The 17,658-nt window shown below is 35.5% G+C and overlaps 1 protein-coding gene across 3 annotated transcripts in view; it reads left to right on the top strand.

The window, feature by feature from the left end:
* NMBR (neuromedin B receptor) overlaps window positions 1-17,658 on the top strand; it is a 72,730-nt gene that overhangs the window by 31,974 nt on the left and 23,098 nt on the right. Inside the window, exon 3 of one of the 3 annotated variants that reach the window (XR_010134379.1) lies at window positions 9,930-10,371. The exons of the other annotated variants lie outside the window; for them this stretch is intronic. The gene's annotated coding sequence lies outside the window, so the exon portion shown is untranslated. Of the gene's footprint in view, window positions 1-9,929; window positions 10,372-17,658 lie in introns of those variants that run through there. 3 annotated transcript variants of the gene reach the window in all.

Raw genomic sequence — 17,658 nt, 5'->3', positions numbered from 1 at the left:
ATTTTACCCTCCCACTATACTCTCCATCTTCCCCATTAAAATCCTATTTATTTTTTAGGTTAAATTTAAATTTCTTTTCTCTATGATCTCATTCCTGGTCAACTGAGTAAAAGCAAACTTTTTGAAATTTTAGAACATTTGGCAACACACAGGCTAATATGAGGTCACTTGACGTATTTGTATAAATTAGAAAAACCAGTCGATTTGAGCAGAAAGTCCTGAAGGCACACAGCTTCGTGAGCAAACAATCACTCTGAGTGAATTAGAAAAAAGTCTCTCTCAATCTTTGCAGATTTAGCTTCTTGCCAATATGTATGACTTATTGATTAGAGATCTGCTAAGTTTCAGTTCTGTTTACTGTCACTATCTAGCTGAGTGGGCTTGAAAATATTATTTTACTGCTCTAGATTTACTTTTGTCATCTGTAAAATGGGAATAATAATATGGAGTTCATAGTGTTGCTATGAATATGATAAGAGATAATGAAGGTAAATTAGCAGCTTGATATCTGGCTCACAAACTCTAATCATTAAATTGCATTGACCATTACCACAATTATGTGTTATGTTACCACCTTTACTCTCAAGGCTCACTTGTTTTTCTCCTTAAAGTTTCTGTATATTAAATATAGTTATAGACACAAATACATTTTTATTTATATTTGGCTGAAATGTTTACTGATGTTCATTATCAAGTCAATACGTCATGTAAATGTTAACAGTACCACATTTCTTGAACCCTGATGTTATTTTCCTCTGCTGTTGACATCAGCTAGGCACATGCTGACATGAAATAAATATGAGGAATATAGGAGTCTCATATTAATACCCTGACTTTGATTTAAAGTTACGACAGGTTTTGAGAAAGACATTTATTAGCATGATCCATCATTCTCATTCAATTACTGAAAAAATTTTCTATTTCCTGAAAGAAAATTTGTGAAAAAGTATTAGATTACCAACCACAAAAATGTCAAAACCACCTAGTTATCTAAAAAAAATGAAAAGAAAAAAAGGTGATAGAGATGATTATCTTACACAATAGCAAAGAAAAAGGCATTAGCCTTGACCCATGGAGATTGCCTTCAAGGCATAAAGGTAATTTATTTTTCCAACCTGGGCTCATTCAAATCCTCTTTTCTGGCACTATTGCTCCAGGTTATATGCAGTGGGCCAAATTCACATCAGTCTTTTAACCTCTCCAGAACACTTTGCAACTGCATGTATATATAGGCTTTGAGTGGCGCTTTTCCTATTTTGTAATTGGGCTCTTCATGCTGAGAAACCCCTGGGGGATTGGGGGATGGCCATAAAGATGCCACGTAGGGGGAATTGGGCAAAAGGATGATTTCTGTTACACATTAATATATTTGCATGTGGGAAATAGGATTGACTTCAATATTTTGGCTACATTTACATTTACAAAATGTCAAAGCCTAGTCTATGAAAAGGTAACATTTCAGGCAGTTATCTTTTATGTTTATGACAATCATTTAGAGGTTTACAGATATTTAGATGCTTCCAAATTTGGTAAGGCTGCTTGATATTCTTGTCTATTGTGGATAAGAAAACATTCAAAGTGAGCATCATTTGATTCTTGAAAGCTTGTGTTCTACCTGCACTATGTATATGATAGAAAGAATAAATGTAGTGAATATATTTAATCAGATACATGGAATCACTTCATTTTTATTTTATTTTTAATTATTTTATATTGTTTTATTATTTCAGACAAGACCTACAGAAAGGTGATGAAAGAGTCAAAGCTTGTGAAAGGAACATCTCTTATATAGAATAAATCTATTTTATAATCCTCACCAACAGTTGAATGTCAATAAACTTGATACTTAACCACATTAAGTTCCTCATGAGATTCATGAATCCTTTAGCAGTTTCAGCAAAACCAGAAGTTTGAATCACCAACTTTATTTTTATTAATGAAGTCTTCATATGCCACTCTCAGTGTGTATGATTCAATCTATTTTCAGAACTGAAAAATAAATATGACTTTAGGCCATAAAATAGCTTGTCTATTTTCATAGGAATGAGAAAACAATATAAAAGGGATTCTAAATCATAGAGTGTAGAAAATTTCCATCCTTTGAAAGTATATATTTCAGCTTTTCCAAATGCTAAGCTTAATTGAGCCTAAAAGTAGCATCTAGCATGTATCATAAATTTAGTTGTAGCATTTAAAAAATTTTTGAAAAAAATTATAAAATGAAAATGCTATTGCATTATGCAATAATGCTTTTACGTTTTTTAATGTTTTGTGGTTCCCAAGGATTTTTCACATAAATTATTTTGTATAATTTTTGTTATAACTTTGTGAGATGGGTAAGGCAGGTATGGCTTAATAACATTTGCTTTTGTCAGTGTAAATCCTCTTTTAATCAAATTAATTATCGTATTTATATAAATGTAATTTATAATTAGTTCTTTTTCTGACATGACATTCACTGCTCTGGTAACTGTACCTATACTTAAATAGCATTGATGAAAACAAAAAGCTGGAGATGTAATCATTCTATTGTCATCCTTTTGTTACTTTGATTTGGTTCCTTCTGCATTTTCAGCCAGTGATTTTTAACTGAGATTTACAAAATGTGACCAGCACTCAGTAGGTGGCGCTAACGAGACGTACAATATCGAATTGTCAAATCCTATTGCTACAGAGGATTTATTACTGAGTTTAGAAATAAGGATGTTGGGAGTAAAGGCAGGCTGACTGTACTGTCTCTCATTTGAGGAGTGCAGATGCCACATTAAATTATTTGAGAGATTTATCCAATCCATGCTTTATATTAATTTGAGCATAATGTTTATTGTTTCTTGTCTACTTCATAATATTTGAAAAAAATAAAGCATCTTTTTCCACTGAAAACTAAGCCTAGTTGTTCACCTATATGAAGTGCTTTCCTGACATATGCTGCAATAGGAGAAAAACTAGATTACATTGTGGTGATTCTGTTAAACATGAAATATCGAATGCAAATGAGATTCTTGGGAGCTACTAATTGCTTAGAAATTAGAATCCTGCTTATCTTTGAAAAATACCTAGCAGGTTATTTACCAGTTTCCCATTTAGGCCAAGTGTTCCAAGTTTAAAAATTACTATTTTCTTTTTCGTTTTGCCCATGCTGGCTCGAACTCCCAGCCTCAAGCGATTCTCCCGACAGCCTCCCAAAATGTTGGGATTACAGGCGTGACCCACTGCACCCAGCCAGAAAAGTACTATTTTTTTTAACTCTGTTAAACATTTGGAATGAAAATCAGATGTACTGTGGCAATTAAATAGATATTTTGAATAAGCAAATGCTACTTAATTAGAAAGGGTTGAAGTATTTGCTTACCTTGTCAGTTTAAGAATTAAGCTACAAACATGACATTCACTTTTGGGTTGGGGAGTGCCCCGATGGTTCCTGAACAAGTTATTTGGGAGCCATCTTACCAAGAAAGAAACAGCTACATTTTAAATGGGAATTCGGAGGCGTTTACTTACAGCATACTGATGCACGTTCTCTGGTCACCTTTCTACACAGATTAAATCAGCATTGACATTTCTCGTAGCCTAAGTTTTTCACTATTCAATTTTCATCCAGTAAAAACCAATCTCATCTCAGTTCTATGTTTCAATTTGCATAAAATGATTTATTCACTTTTTTATAATCCTATTTGAAACCGGTGGGTGGATAAAACTGTTTTAAAGAAGTTCCCTCAAATATGACTAAGGTTAAGAGACAAATACATAAGTGACAAGCTAGTGGTTTTTTACAAGTAATATTAATAATTGGAAAATTCTGAGAAATCATATTATTATATAACCAAAGCAACTTTTCTCACTAAGAAAATCATTTAATTTTGTTTGGGTTCCAACAAATCAGAAATTATGATTGTTGTACTCATTGCCCCTTGTTAATATAAATGACCTCTTCTTAGGTAACAGGTTTTGTTGTGTAGGGTGGTATAAAAGGCTAAGCCTGTATCTCAGTGATTTCAGTGTGTAAGACATTGGGTATGTCTTTTTTTTTTTTTGAGTTGGAGTCTCACTCTGTTGGCCAGGCAGGAGTGCAGTGGCACGATCTCTGCTCACTGCAACTTCTGCCTCCCAGTTTCAAGCAATTCTCCTGCCTCAGACTCCTGAGTAGCTGGGAATACACGCGCATGCCACCACTCCTGGCTAATTTTTGTATTTTCAGTAGAGACAGGATTTCACCATGCTGGCCAGGCTTGTCTCAAGCTCCTGGCCTCAAGTGATCCATGCGCCTTGGCCTCCTAAGGTGCTGGCATTACAGGTGTGAGCCACCCCACCCAGCCAGTATGTCTTATTTGATCTATGTCTAATTCGATTTTATTTTGATCAAAGCTATTAAAGACACTGATGTAAACTATATTACCCATTTAGAAACCTCCATAATTAGGGGGGTTCTCATAGATTTTCTATAAACGAATTTGGCAGTTAAGATGAAAAGCTGATGATCTGGGCAGGTCCTCCTCCACCTCCTTCTCTTTCTTCCTTTAGTTAACACCTTTGTTGATATATAATTCATATCACATGCCATTTACCCATTTAAAGTGTACAATTAAATAGTTTTTGGTATGTTCACAGAGTGTGCAACTGTCACCACGGTAAGTTTAAAAATATTATCACCCTCAAAAGAAAATCCACATCTGTAAGCATTTCCCCCCAACTCCCCTAGTCCTAGGCAACCACTAATCTTTCTATCTCTCTAGATTTGCCTCTTCTAGCATTTCACATAAATTTCATGCACTCCATTTCATATAAATGTAATCATATAATAGTGATCTTTCAAAATTAGCTTATTTTACTTAGCATAATACTCTCAAGATACATCCATATTATTGCTTGTTGATTCTTTTTTAATGCCATCCAATATTCCATTGTATGAATTTAACATGTGTTATTTAATCCATTCATTAGTTGATTGGACTTTTGGGTTGTTTCCCCTTTTTGGCTATTATGAACAATTCTGTGATGATGTGTATATAGGTTTTGTGTAGACATATATTTTTAATTGTGTTGGGTATATACCTAGGATTGAAATTGCTGGATAGTGTAGTAATTTTATGTTTAGCCTTATGAGGAATGGCCAGACTGTTTTTCAAAGCGGCTACACCACTTTAAATTTCCACTAGCAATGTATAAGGGATTGAATTTCTTCATATGCTTGCCAACACTTTTTTTTGTGTCCATCTATTTGGTCATAGCCATCTGTCTTAGTTCATTCAAACTGCTATAACAAAATACCTTAGACTGAGTAACTTATAAACAAGAGCAATTTATTTTTCACAGTTCTGAAGTCTGGGAAGTCCAAGATCAAGGAGACTTGTGGTGTCTGGTGAAGGCTCATATCTATATATGGTGCCATTTTGCGGCATCCTTACATGTGGGAAGGGGCAAATAAACTCCCTTGGGCCTCTTTTATAAGGGCATCAATCCCATTCATAAGGTTTCTACCCTTATGACCTAATCACTTCTCAAAGGCCCCACCTCTTAATACAATACCCCTAGGAATTAGTTTTCAATGTATGAATTTTAAAAGAGTAACAAACATTCAGATCGTAGCATTTCATCCCTGTAATCATCCTAAAGAGTGTGATGTGGTAACTCACTGTGAGTTTGATTTGCATTTCCATGATGGGTAATAATATTGAGCATCTTTTCATGTGCTGATTGGCCTGGGAGGCAGAGGTTGCAGTGAGCAGAGATCGTGCCACTGCACTCCTGCCTGGCCAACAGAGTGAGACTCCAACTCAAAAAAAAAGAAAAAAAAAAAAAGAAAGAGACATACCCAATGTCTTACACACTGATTATATATATTTTTTGGAGAAATGTATTTCTTTCTCTTTCCAACGAATACCTGGGGTACATGAAGGAGATTTAAAAAAGCATCTTTTTCTTACTTCTGACCTTATATCCTCGAGTCCCAGTGACTTTTGCAGGTGCTCACCATGGGTGCAAGTGTGGAAGGGAAATGTGGGGTCAGAGCCCCCACACAGAGTCCCCGGTGGGGTACTGCTTAATGGAACTATGAGAAGGGGGCCACTCTCCTCCAGAGCCCGGAATGGTAGATCCACCAATGGCTTGCACCATGTGCCTGAAAAAGCCTCAGACCCGCAATGCAAGCTGTGAAAACAGCTGAAGCAGGGTGCTGTACCCTGCAAAGCCACAGGGTTGGAGCTGCCCAAGGCTGTGGAAGCCCACCTCATGCATCAGCATGATTAGAGGTGGGCATGATTAGATTTCAGACTTGCATGGGGCCTGTAGCCCCTTTGTTTTGGTCAATTTCTCCCATTTGCAGTGAGTGTGTTTATCCAATGCCTGTACTCTCATTGTATCTAGGAAGTAAGTAACTTGCTTTTGATTTTACAGGTTCATAGGAGAAAGGAACTTGCCTTGTCTCAGATGAGACTTTGGATGTAGACTTTTTGGTTAATGCTGGAATGAGCTAAGAATTTGGGGGACTATTGGAAAAGCGTGATTGGTTTTGAAATGTGCGGACATGATATTTGGAAGGGGCCAGGGGCAGAATGATATGGTGTGGCTCTGTCCCCACCCAGATCTCATCTTGAATTGTAGTTCCCATAATTTCCACATGTTGTGGGAGGGACCAGGTGGGAGGTAATTGAATCATGGAGCGGTTACCTCCATGCTGTTCTTGTAATTGTTCTCACGAGATCTGATGGTTTTATAAGGGGCTTTTCCTCCTTTGCTCGGCACTTCTCTCTTCTGCAGTTAGGTGAAGAAGGATGTGTTTGCTTCCTTTTCTCTCATGATTGTAAGTTTCCTGAGGCCTCCCTAGCCATGCACAACTGTGAGTCAATTAAACTTCTTTCCTTTATAAATTACCTAATCTCAGGTATTTCTTTATAGCAGTGTGAGAACAGACTAGTACATAACCTTACTGGTGTTTCCTTTTATGTAAAAAGTCATTTTTATCATGCTGCTTTTATTATTTTATCATTGCCTGTGAATATTTTTACTTTGATATGTCTAAGTGTAGGTTTCTTTGTGTTTGTCCTATTTGGAATTTATTGAGTTTCTTTGATGTATAGATGGTTTTAAGTCAAATTTGGAAGGTTTTCAATCATTACTTTTTTGAATAACTTTTGTGCTCATTCCTTTTTGTCCTCTACTTCTGTTACTTTCATTATGCATATTTTGGTTTGCTTAATTATGTTCTACATGTCTATGAGGCTCTTTTTATTTTTCTTTCTTTTCTTTTTCCTACTCTGTTTTTCAGATTATATAATCTCTGTCAATCTATCTTTAATTTCACTGATTGTTCTGCCAGTTCAAATCTACTGCTGAGCACTCTAGTAAATGTTTCATTCCAAGTACTGTACTTTTAAACTGTAGAATTTCCATTTGTTTTTTAAAATAACTTTTACTTTTTTTTTTGATAGTCTCTATTTGTTGAGACATTGTCCTCATACCTTTCTTCCCTTCTTTATGGTGTTCTTTAGTTTTTTAAATATATTTATATTAGATGCTTTGAAGTCTTTTTCTGCTAAGTTTGACATTTGGATTCTCTGAAAGGCAGTTTTTGTTGCCTACATTTTTCCGGTATAAGGGTCACACTCAGTTTCATTGTATGTTTCATAATTTTTTGTTGAAAACTAGACATTTTAGAAAATATACTGTAGTAAATCTGTATATGGAACTTGTTGGATTTTTTAGTAACAATGTGTACCATTTCAATAATGTCTATTTTTTCCCACAATGTTCAACCTCTGATGTCACTACTCAGAGGGTGAAGCCTTGAGTATGTGCATCATCACCCTGGGATGAAGTAGTTTTAGCAATATTCTCTTTGATTCTTTCTTTCTCTGATTTAATTATTAATTTGTCTGCCACTGTAAGTATTACATCCAGTTGTTAGCCTCCTTGAATTGCTGGCTGATTGCTTCATAGTTTTTAATGGTGCCTTGGGGGCATTAATTGTTCCACAGTGTAATCCAATTAAATTCAGCCCCCTTTGCAAGACTGGTTTTTGAGGCCTTTCTTTGACATTTGTTTTTTTATTGTGGAATAAAGAGAGTGGGTCAAGTCTCAAATGCCATAGACTTTGGCTGGTCTCCTAGATAGTGTTTATAAAATATAGGCCCTCAGGTAAACTAGGCTTGCTTCTTTTTCAGATCTATCCATGCTGAGTTCAGGCAGAGAATACTTTGCCCTATTCCTGATGAGCTCTGCCCTGAACTCGTAATTCTAGCTAAGAAACAGTAGCTAAGTTAACAAGAACACTTATGAACCTAAAATGCACCTTTCTGGAATTTAACTGGCAATCTTGAAACACTTTTGTAATACTTCTATAAAGGAAGTCTCCATTTTTAAGGATGTGTGTTGGTATACTTTAGAAACTCTTACCATTGTTTTAAATTTACATCACAAGCCATACCTTTGTTTAAGGTGCTTTTCTGGCCATCTTGTCTTGACTTAACTTTTACTTGGGCACTGTATTTTTCCCTTAGTTTGAGCAAATGACAATACAATATTTAGGCCTAAAATTTTAGCTCTGTGCTTACAAAATACAATTCTTTTTGTTTCACCTAAGAGTTGTCTTTTTAGAAATGCAAATTTGTTGTGTAGTTAACAATTGCTTAGGGCAATGAAACAAGTAATTGGAAGATTGATAGTCTGAATGGGGAAAAGAAAAGCTAGTTAAAAGCCAGCAAATGACAATCCTTTATAAAAGCTATAAGAATTGCTTCTCTGTGTTTGTATGTCTGTATGTGTTATGTGTATGTGATATTATTTAGTAAATAAAGCTGCTTAAAAAGTTTCTGGTAAAACAGGAATGGTTTCAAAATTATCAGTTAAATATAATTAGAAACTTGCTTGATTTAACTGTGAGTTTATGTTTTTAGATTAGAGCCTCAGGATTTGGGGGTCTGGATAGGTGGACATGATGAGGTCTAGAGACAAGACAATTTCTCAGTACCCAGACTAGCAACTGCAAGCCAGAATCAAGCCCAATAGAGCCCCTTCTTCCCTGCTCTCCCTGTTTTGCCTCCTTGCTATTTTGGGAAGAGTTAGATTGTCCAGTTGCAGTCTTCACAGCTCTGTCTTCTGTTCTGACCCCTTTAGACCTAGCATGTAAATTCAGGACTCAGACAGGTCATAACCTTCATAGTCCTGACCTTCCTGGGTGCCACATGGCTACTTGGGACCCAGGATGACTGGGGAAGACATTAGGGAGGGTTCTTGTGTTTAGTTCCAAATTATTTTCAGTAATTTAAAATCTTAAAGTCATATTATGTTAGATTAAGTAATAGATAATCATAAAATGTCTGCATCATTTGTAAGTTAAAATACTGAAATATAAATTATTAAACATGAGCTTAAGTCTATATAATGACATGCTACTTTTAAATGCTATAGAAAAGGTGTTAATAAGCACTAATTTGAAGAATTATCCTTCTAAAAAATTATAAAATGTTTTTTATCTACAAATGGTGATATAAAACAAACAGTTCAAAATTACTTTCTAGAGTTTTTGCTACAAATTGGGATTACTAAGAGTTAAAATTGTAGTTAATGTATGTAACTAAAACTACTAAATATGAGAGAAACAATTCTGTATACAGAACATATAAACAAAAGTATAAACAAAAATATGCTTTTAATGAGAAAATATATAAAGGCATAAAAATGTGTGCATGTTTAAAAATTTTGTCTAGTTTGAAGTTACAGGTTTCAAATTGAAGGAGTAAAAAAATAGATAAATCTAGATGAATATATAAAGTTGGAGAAAATGTAAAACAAAAGGTTTATGGAAATCTTGTGTGGTTAAAGATGTTAGATTTTATAAATTTATTTACAGGTTTTATTAAAATAAGCTTTAACATTTATAATACACAACATAAAACTAGAATTTGGTTTTCTCTTTTGAACAAAAATTTTAGATAGTATTAATTGTCAGGCCTCTGAGCCCAAGCTAAGCCATCATATCGCCTGTGACCTGCACATATACATCCAGATGGCCTGAAGCAACTGAAGATCCACAAAAGAAGTGAAAATAGGCTGTTTCTGCCTTAACTGATGACATTCCACCATTGTGATCTGTTCCTGCCCCACCCTAACTGACCAACTGACTTTGTGACAATACCCCCTCCCCGCCCTTTCGATAATGTACTTTGTGATATTCCCCTGCCCTTGTTAATGTACTTTGTACAGTACACCCTCCACCCTTGAGAAGGTACATTGTAATATCCTCCCCCACCCTTAAGAAGGTGCTTTGTAATATTCTTCCCGCCCTTGAGAATGTACTTTGTAAGATCCACCCCCTGCCACAAAAATTGCTCCTAAATCCACTGCCTATCCCAAACCTATAAGAACTAATGATAATCCCACCACCCTTTGCTGACTCTCTTTTTGGACTCAGCCCGCCTGCACCCAGGTGATTAAAAAGCTTTATTACTCACACAAAGCCTCTTTGGTGGTCTCTTCACATCGATGCACGTGACATTAATCAGACACATTCAAACATTTTTCCTCACTTTCTGAGTAAACTGTAACAAAAAAAGAGAGGGAGAGAGGAGAGAAGAAGAGACAGATTCTGTCTCATACTGTCTTATGTCTTTTCCTTATTTGGAAAACAACCTTCTCTATTAAAGAGTACAGGTTTTTGATTTTTAAAAATCTTTTAATTATCACTTTGGCTAAATGAATGACTATTATTTTATGGTGACCTGTGATCCTATTTTGGTCAAGTGTTTTAATACTTTGAAATATTTGACAAGATTTCCAAAATCAAATTTCAGCTTCAAAGTTAAGTCTTTTTTGATCTCTAACTTTGGGATTCTGCAGAAGGCCCCTAAAGCATCCAAAGGAGAGAGAAGCCGATTTTTTGACATGTTAAATTACATGGAAACCACTGCCAAATAAAAAATGATTTTCAACCTTCTTCAAGTTATATCTTAATGCATGTATTATTAATAGATGTTCCAAAATGGTATAAAATTTCTAAAATTCTAATATGTTTAGCTATGTGCTATCAACCATAATTATCATTTAGTTATTGTAGGCCACAGAAATGACCACATTTCCTTGTCAGTTGTGTCTTTAACTATGACCATGTATGCTGGGTGTGGTGGCTCATGCCTCTAAACCCAGCATTTTGCGAGGCAAGGACGGGAGAATACCTTAAGGCCAGTAGTTCAAACCAGTATGGCCAACATAGTCAGTTATTTCCACATGTCAGTTATTTCCACAGTTAATTGCCTAATTCTAATGCAGTTTCTGAAAGCTTTACAAGCATACAAAATCCTAGAGTATGGTATCTTTAAGGAGGTTTGTGAAAGTATAGAAAGAACCCTGACAAGCACTCTTGAATACAAGTTTCTGATAACTTTAGGATTATATGATTTGGACTGGGTAAGAATTTTCAACATTTTAATGAAAAGATTGATTGGTTTATAAAACTGCTAACCCAAGCAGGGCAAAAAATAAACTGAATACCAAGAAAATACTTTGTGAGATTTTCATGATAAATCAGGCAGTACTGAAATATTTAGATATACAATTTGAATAAACTCCATGGTGCAAGTCAAATTGCTTATAACCCATCAGTATCAGTGCTATGCATATAAATTGGAGAAACAACTGGTATTTTAAAAAATGTAAATCTAGTGTTAAGAATGGACTCATGGAGATTCTGGACAGCCACCTCATCCTGAGTCCTTAAAGTGTTTGTTACTAGAAGCTCTGCATTCCATGACCCATCATGGAATAAATAAAATTATCCAAATTAAAAAATATATTATTTTGGTGGCTGTTCTAAATTGCTCAAATAGTTTTTGACCAATGTTTTGTTATCAAACTCATTCCTGGGTTTAAAACTTTATATACATTTCTGCTACCTGATGGGCCATTTAAACATTTATAAAAGGATTTCATTCAATTGTAATTTTTAATGCATGCTTTCTGGTTGTATAAAAGCTTTAACATACAAAAGGGCTGTTGTTATAATAGTAGCTCATTTTACCAAAGTATATTTTCACCAGGTAATGAATGCATTTCATGGTCTACTGACTGGGGACAATCAACCCCTTCATAATCTAGAACCCAAGGATTAGACTCCATGGTCTTCTCAGAGTATCAGAGAAAGGCTGCCATTGTGCCATCCACATTGCAGCAAAACTTTGGCACCTTGAACCTTGGGTTCATAATCTCACAACTCACATAGGCCCCCTGCACTCTTGGAACTGTACACCCATTTACCACCTTAAGGTAAAGCTAACCAAGGAAGTTCCTCCCCAGAAGCAGATGGCATCTTTGATATGGACAGCTCTTCCCCAAGATCATGGATCAAGATTTCTCTGCTATCATGAGACTCTTATCTTTTCCATTTTCCCCTTGCTTATGTCTCTTTGAACAATAGAATTGAAAAGGGTGTCTGTTGTGTACACTCATGGGGTCTATTTTTATTTGTGAAGAATTTTGCAGCCAGGCTTATACATGGACAACTTTATGCCTTGATAAATGGAAGATGAAGGGCCAGTGCAGGTGAGAAATTTTAGTGGTACATTTGTTGCCTCATAATTAGTCAGAAGCAAACACTGATTCACTCCTCTTAACCTACATTATAGGTTCCACTCCTCTTAACCTACATCACAGGTTAAAGAGAACATTGTTAGGAGGCTTTAATGATTGCACAACAGACTTTAAATTCTCTTGTGAAAGTTATACTACGTAATAGAATTGCTCTAAATTACTTACTGGCTAAACAGAAGTATCTGTGCAGTTGCTTGTACTTCTTGTTTCCCATGGAGAAATACATTGGGTATTATAGATATTCAGTTTTAGGGGATCAATGAACAGGCTGCTTTGTTAAAGCAAGTAGACTTTTTTTTTTTTTTTTGAGACAGAGTGTTGCTCTGTCACCCAGGCTGGAGTGCAGTGGCCCAATCTCGGCTCCTTGCAAGCTCCACCTTCCAGGTTCATGCCATTCTCCTGCCTCAGTCTCCTGAGTAGCTGGGACTACAGTTGCCCGCCACCATGCTTGGCTAATTTTTAATATTTTTTTAGTAGAGACGGGGATTCACCGTGTTAGCCAGGATGGTCTTGATCTTCTGACCTCGTGATCCGCCTGCCTCAGCCTCCCAAAGTACTGGGATTACAGGCGTGAGCCACCGCGCCCGGCTGCAAGTAGACTCTTTAGCTCATTCTGTGATCTGTTTGATTGTAGTTGGTTTGGTTCATGACAACCTGGCTAAGGAGCATACTCCAAGCTCTTGGTATTATCCTCCTGATGGTCTTAATAGTAGTCTCCCTGGCGTGCTATATTCTCTTAAAAGTTTTAAATGTTTGCATGCAGCCATCTTTAGAGTGTCGAATGGTCTGTCTTCAACTGGATTGACAAGAGCTGAAAAAAATCTGTGACCATGAGGGCACCGTAGCCTATAAATGACGTGCTGAGACCAGAAACCCAAAGTGATGGTAACTGAGAGTGGTGCTAAGGCCTGAAGTTTTGGTCATTCTCCCACCTAAGTGAGAACTTGACCAAATAGGGTTATTTTTAAGCAAAATTATGAGATGCCATTGTTTTGGATTGAGCTCATGCCCTAGGCCCCAACAGACCATTTTAAACCAAATTAGAGTCACTTATATGCTAAATATGACATAATCAAACTAAGACCTTAAAGAAAAAGATTGATCCTAGAACAAACCAAGTTTTGTTTTTCTCCTGTAAACAGGAGATTCCACCATAAAGAGCTACCCTGTAACCTAACCCCTACAAAGAAAATAATCTGAAGTCCTTGTTCTAACCTTAAAAAACCCACTGTTCTGCTACTTCCCAATGGGTTTTGAGACCAAATAAGTACATTTATCATGGTGCTAGTGACATCAATGATAAAATTTTGATCAATGATCAATTTTCAGAGGATGACCCAAAACAGGGAATTGTCAAATCAAGTTTAGCCAAAAGCTGTTTCCTTATATATTTTAAGGTTGACATAAAGGTTTCTCTGTACCTAGTGAACTATCACCTGAATAGAAGTGTAAACAGACTGGAACCTGCTCTTGTGCTAATCATTGAGACTGGTCCAATCAAAGAGGCCCAATTATTCAAACCATGTTCAAATAAGGCAAATGCTGATCTATAACCAATCTGGTTGTTTCTTTCCTTCACTTCTGTTTTCTATATATCACTTTTCTTTTTCTGTCCGTAAATCTCCTTCTACCACATGGCTGCACTGGAGTCTCTTTGAGCCTACTCTGGCTCAGGAGGCTGCCTGATTTGTGAATTGTTCTCTGCTCATTTAAACTTTGTAAAATTTAATTTGGCTAATAATTCTCTTTTAACAGAAATGTGGAAAATACAATTCTCTTTTTTATAAGCTACCCAATTTATAGTATTTTATTATAGCAGTCTGAACAGACTAAGACAGTAAAATCTGCTTTGAAATGGCAAAATTAAGAAGAAAGTATAGTTATGTCTCCTATACCCTCTACCAACACACATACATAGTCTCCCATTATCAATTTTCCTCATCAAAGTGGCACATTTGTTACAATTAGATGAACCTATATTGAGACGTCATGATCACTCAGTCATAGATTACATTAGAGTTCAATTTTCCTGTTGTACATTCTCTGGGTTTGAACCTACCTATAATTACACATTTCTACAATTACAGTATCATACAGAGTAGTTTTACTACTGCAAAATCCTCTGCGATCCACACATTTGTCCTTTCCTCCTCCAGTCCCCTGGGAAGCACATTTTACTGTCTCTGTAGTTTGACCTTTTCCAGGATGTCATATAGTTGAAATCATACAGTACGCAGCCTTTTCAGATTGACTTAGTTCAATCAGCAACATACATTTAAGTTTCTTCAATGTCTTTTTATGGCTGGATATCTCATTTTTCTTAGGGCTGAATAACATCCAATCATCTGGTTGTACCACCGTTTATTTATTCATTCACCTACTAAAGGACATCTTTTTTCCAACTTTTAGCAATTATGAATAAAGCTGTTATAAACATCCATGTGTTGGTTTTTGTGTAGACGTATGTTTTCAAATATTTTGGGTAAACAGGAAGGAGTGTGATGGATGAATAACATAGTAAGAGTATGTTTAATTTTGTATGAAACTGCCAAACTGTCTTCCAAATTTTGCATTTTCACCATTAGTGAATGAGAATTCCTATTGTTCCACATCCTGCTCAGCATTTAAAGTTGGCAGTGTTTTGAATAAAGTTGTAATGTTGTGCCATTTTAATAAATGTATAGGGGTATCTTGTTGTCTTAATCTGCAATTGCTTAATGGCATGATGTAAGCAACTTTTTATATGCTTATTTACACTTGTGTATCTTCTTTGGTGAGATGTCTATTAAGGTGTTTTGTCCATCTTTTTCATTGGATTTTTTTTTTTTAATTGATGAATTTTAAAAATTATTTGTGTATTTTGGATATCTTGAGCTGTAAGAGTTCTTCGTAATACTTGTATGTGTTGGATCATAAATCCTAGTCTTTAGCCTGCTTATTGTCTTGACAGTGTCATTTGCAAAGCAGAATTTTTAGTTTCAAATAAGTTATTAAGTATAGCTGATCAATTATTTTTTTCATGGATTATCTCTTCAGTTTTGTATCTTAAGAGTCATCGATATACCCAAGTTGATATGGTTTGTCTCTGTGTCCCCAGCAAAATCCCATCTCCAATTGCAATCTGCACATGTCGGGGGAGGGGCCTGGTGGGAGATGATTGAATCAAGGGGGATACTTCCCCCTTGTTGTTTTCATGATAGTGAGTGAGCTCTCAAAAGATCTGCTTGTTTGAAAGTGTGTGGCACTTCCCCTTCACACTCTGTCTCTTTTCGGCCACCATGTGAAGAAGGTCTTTGCCTTGCCTTCTCCTTATGACATGATTGTAAGTTTCCTGAGGCCTCCCAGTCATGCTTCCTGTTAAGCCTGTGGAACTATGAGTCAATTAAACCTCTTTTCTTTATAAATTACCCAGTCTCAGTTAGTTCTTTATAGCAGTGTGAAAATGAACGAATACACAAGTTCATCTAGATTTTCTTCTATGTGATCTTCCAGGAATTTTATAATTTTTGTGGTTTACATATAGGTCTGTGATCTACTTTTTGTGAATTTTTGTGGAGGGTGTAAACTCTATGTCTAGGTTCATTTCTTTCGCATGAGAACATCCTGTTGTTCCAGCACCATGTGTTGAAAGGACTAATCTTGGTTCCAATGTTTGCCCTTTGGTTCCTTGTCAAAGAGCAGTTGGCTCTATTTATGTGGGTCAATTTCTGGGCTCTCTGGTCTTTTCCATTGATCTATTTGTCTATTCTTTCATTAATATCCATACTGTTTTGATTACTGTAGCTTTATAATAAGTCTTGAAATAAGGTAGTGTAAGTCTTCCAACTTTGTTCTCCTTCAAAATTGTGTTGACTATTCTGAATCTTGTGCCTGTTATCATCACTTTGCTGATATTCACAAATTACCTTTCTGGGATTATGATTAAGATAGCACTGAATTTATAGATGAAGGTGAAAAGAACTTACAACTTGACAAGGAAAACTTGAGTTTTCCGATCCATGAATATGGAATATCTTTTTATTTATTTAGTTCTCCAATTTTCTTCAGTTTTGTAATTTTCCTTTTATGGATCATGCAAATTTTGTTAGATTTAGTCTAAGTACTTCATATTTCAGGGTGACTGTAAATTTTTTAATGTTTTCAGTGTCAAATTCCACTTAGTAATTGATGGTATATAGGAAAGTGATTTACTTTTGTATATTAATTTTTATTTGGCAACCTCTCCCTGGTTGCTTATTAGTTGCAAGAGTCTTTTGTTGATTCTTTCAGATTTTCTAATAGATAATCATGTTATTTGTTAACAAAGACAGTTTTATTTCTTCCTTCACAATCAATATCACCCTATGTCTTTTTCTTGTCTTATTGCATTGATGAGAACTTCCAGTACAAAATTGAAAAGGAATGGTGAGAGTACACATTTTTCTTCATTCCCGATGTTAGCAAGATAGTTTCTAGTTTCTCATTGGGGCAAATTTTTCTTTGTGTTTCTTCTGCCTGGGGTTTGCTGAGCCTCTTGGAAGTGAAGGGTTTAGCTTTCATTAACTATGAAAAAATTGGGGCTGTTTTTTCTTCAAATATTTTTTCTTCTGTTCTTTTTTTCTTCTGTCCTTTGGAGATCCAACTGTAGTCACATTGGGCCACTTAAAGTTTCCCAGAGTGCACACTTTATTCATTTTTTTCCCCAGTCATTTTCTCTGTATATTTTGTTTTGGATACTTTCTACTACTACATTGAGAAATTACCTTACCTTTTCTCCTGCAGTGTTTTTTTCTGCTGTTAATTTTATGAAGTTTATTTTTATGACTTTTTTCTTCTGTAAAATTTAATATATGTCTTTTTATGTTTTTCATGTCTCTCCTTAATATGCAACTTCCTTCTTCAACACATGGAATAGAGTCTTGTTAACATTTTTAATGTTCTTTTCTACGTATATATCATCTGTGCCATTATTGGTTTAGTTTCAATTAACTGATTTTTGTCCTTATTTTTAGATATAATTACTTGCTGATTTTCATGGTTGGTAATTTTCAAGTGCATGTCAGCCAGACATTTTAATTTACCTTGTTGGGTTCTACATAG

The sequence above is a fragment of the Gorilla gorilla genome, chromosome 5 (genome assembly GCF_029281585.2).
Source record: "Gorilla gorilla gorilla isolate KB3781 chromosome 5, NHGRI_mGorGor1-v2.1_pri, whole genome shotgun sequence".
Classification (NCBI taxonomy): Eukaryota; Metazoa; Chordata; class Mammalia; order Primates; family Hominidae; genus Gorilla; species Gorilla gorilla.
This window is presented reverse-complemented; position numbering and strand designations above follow the sequence as displayed.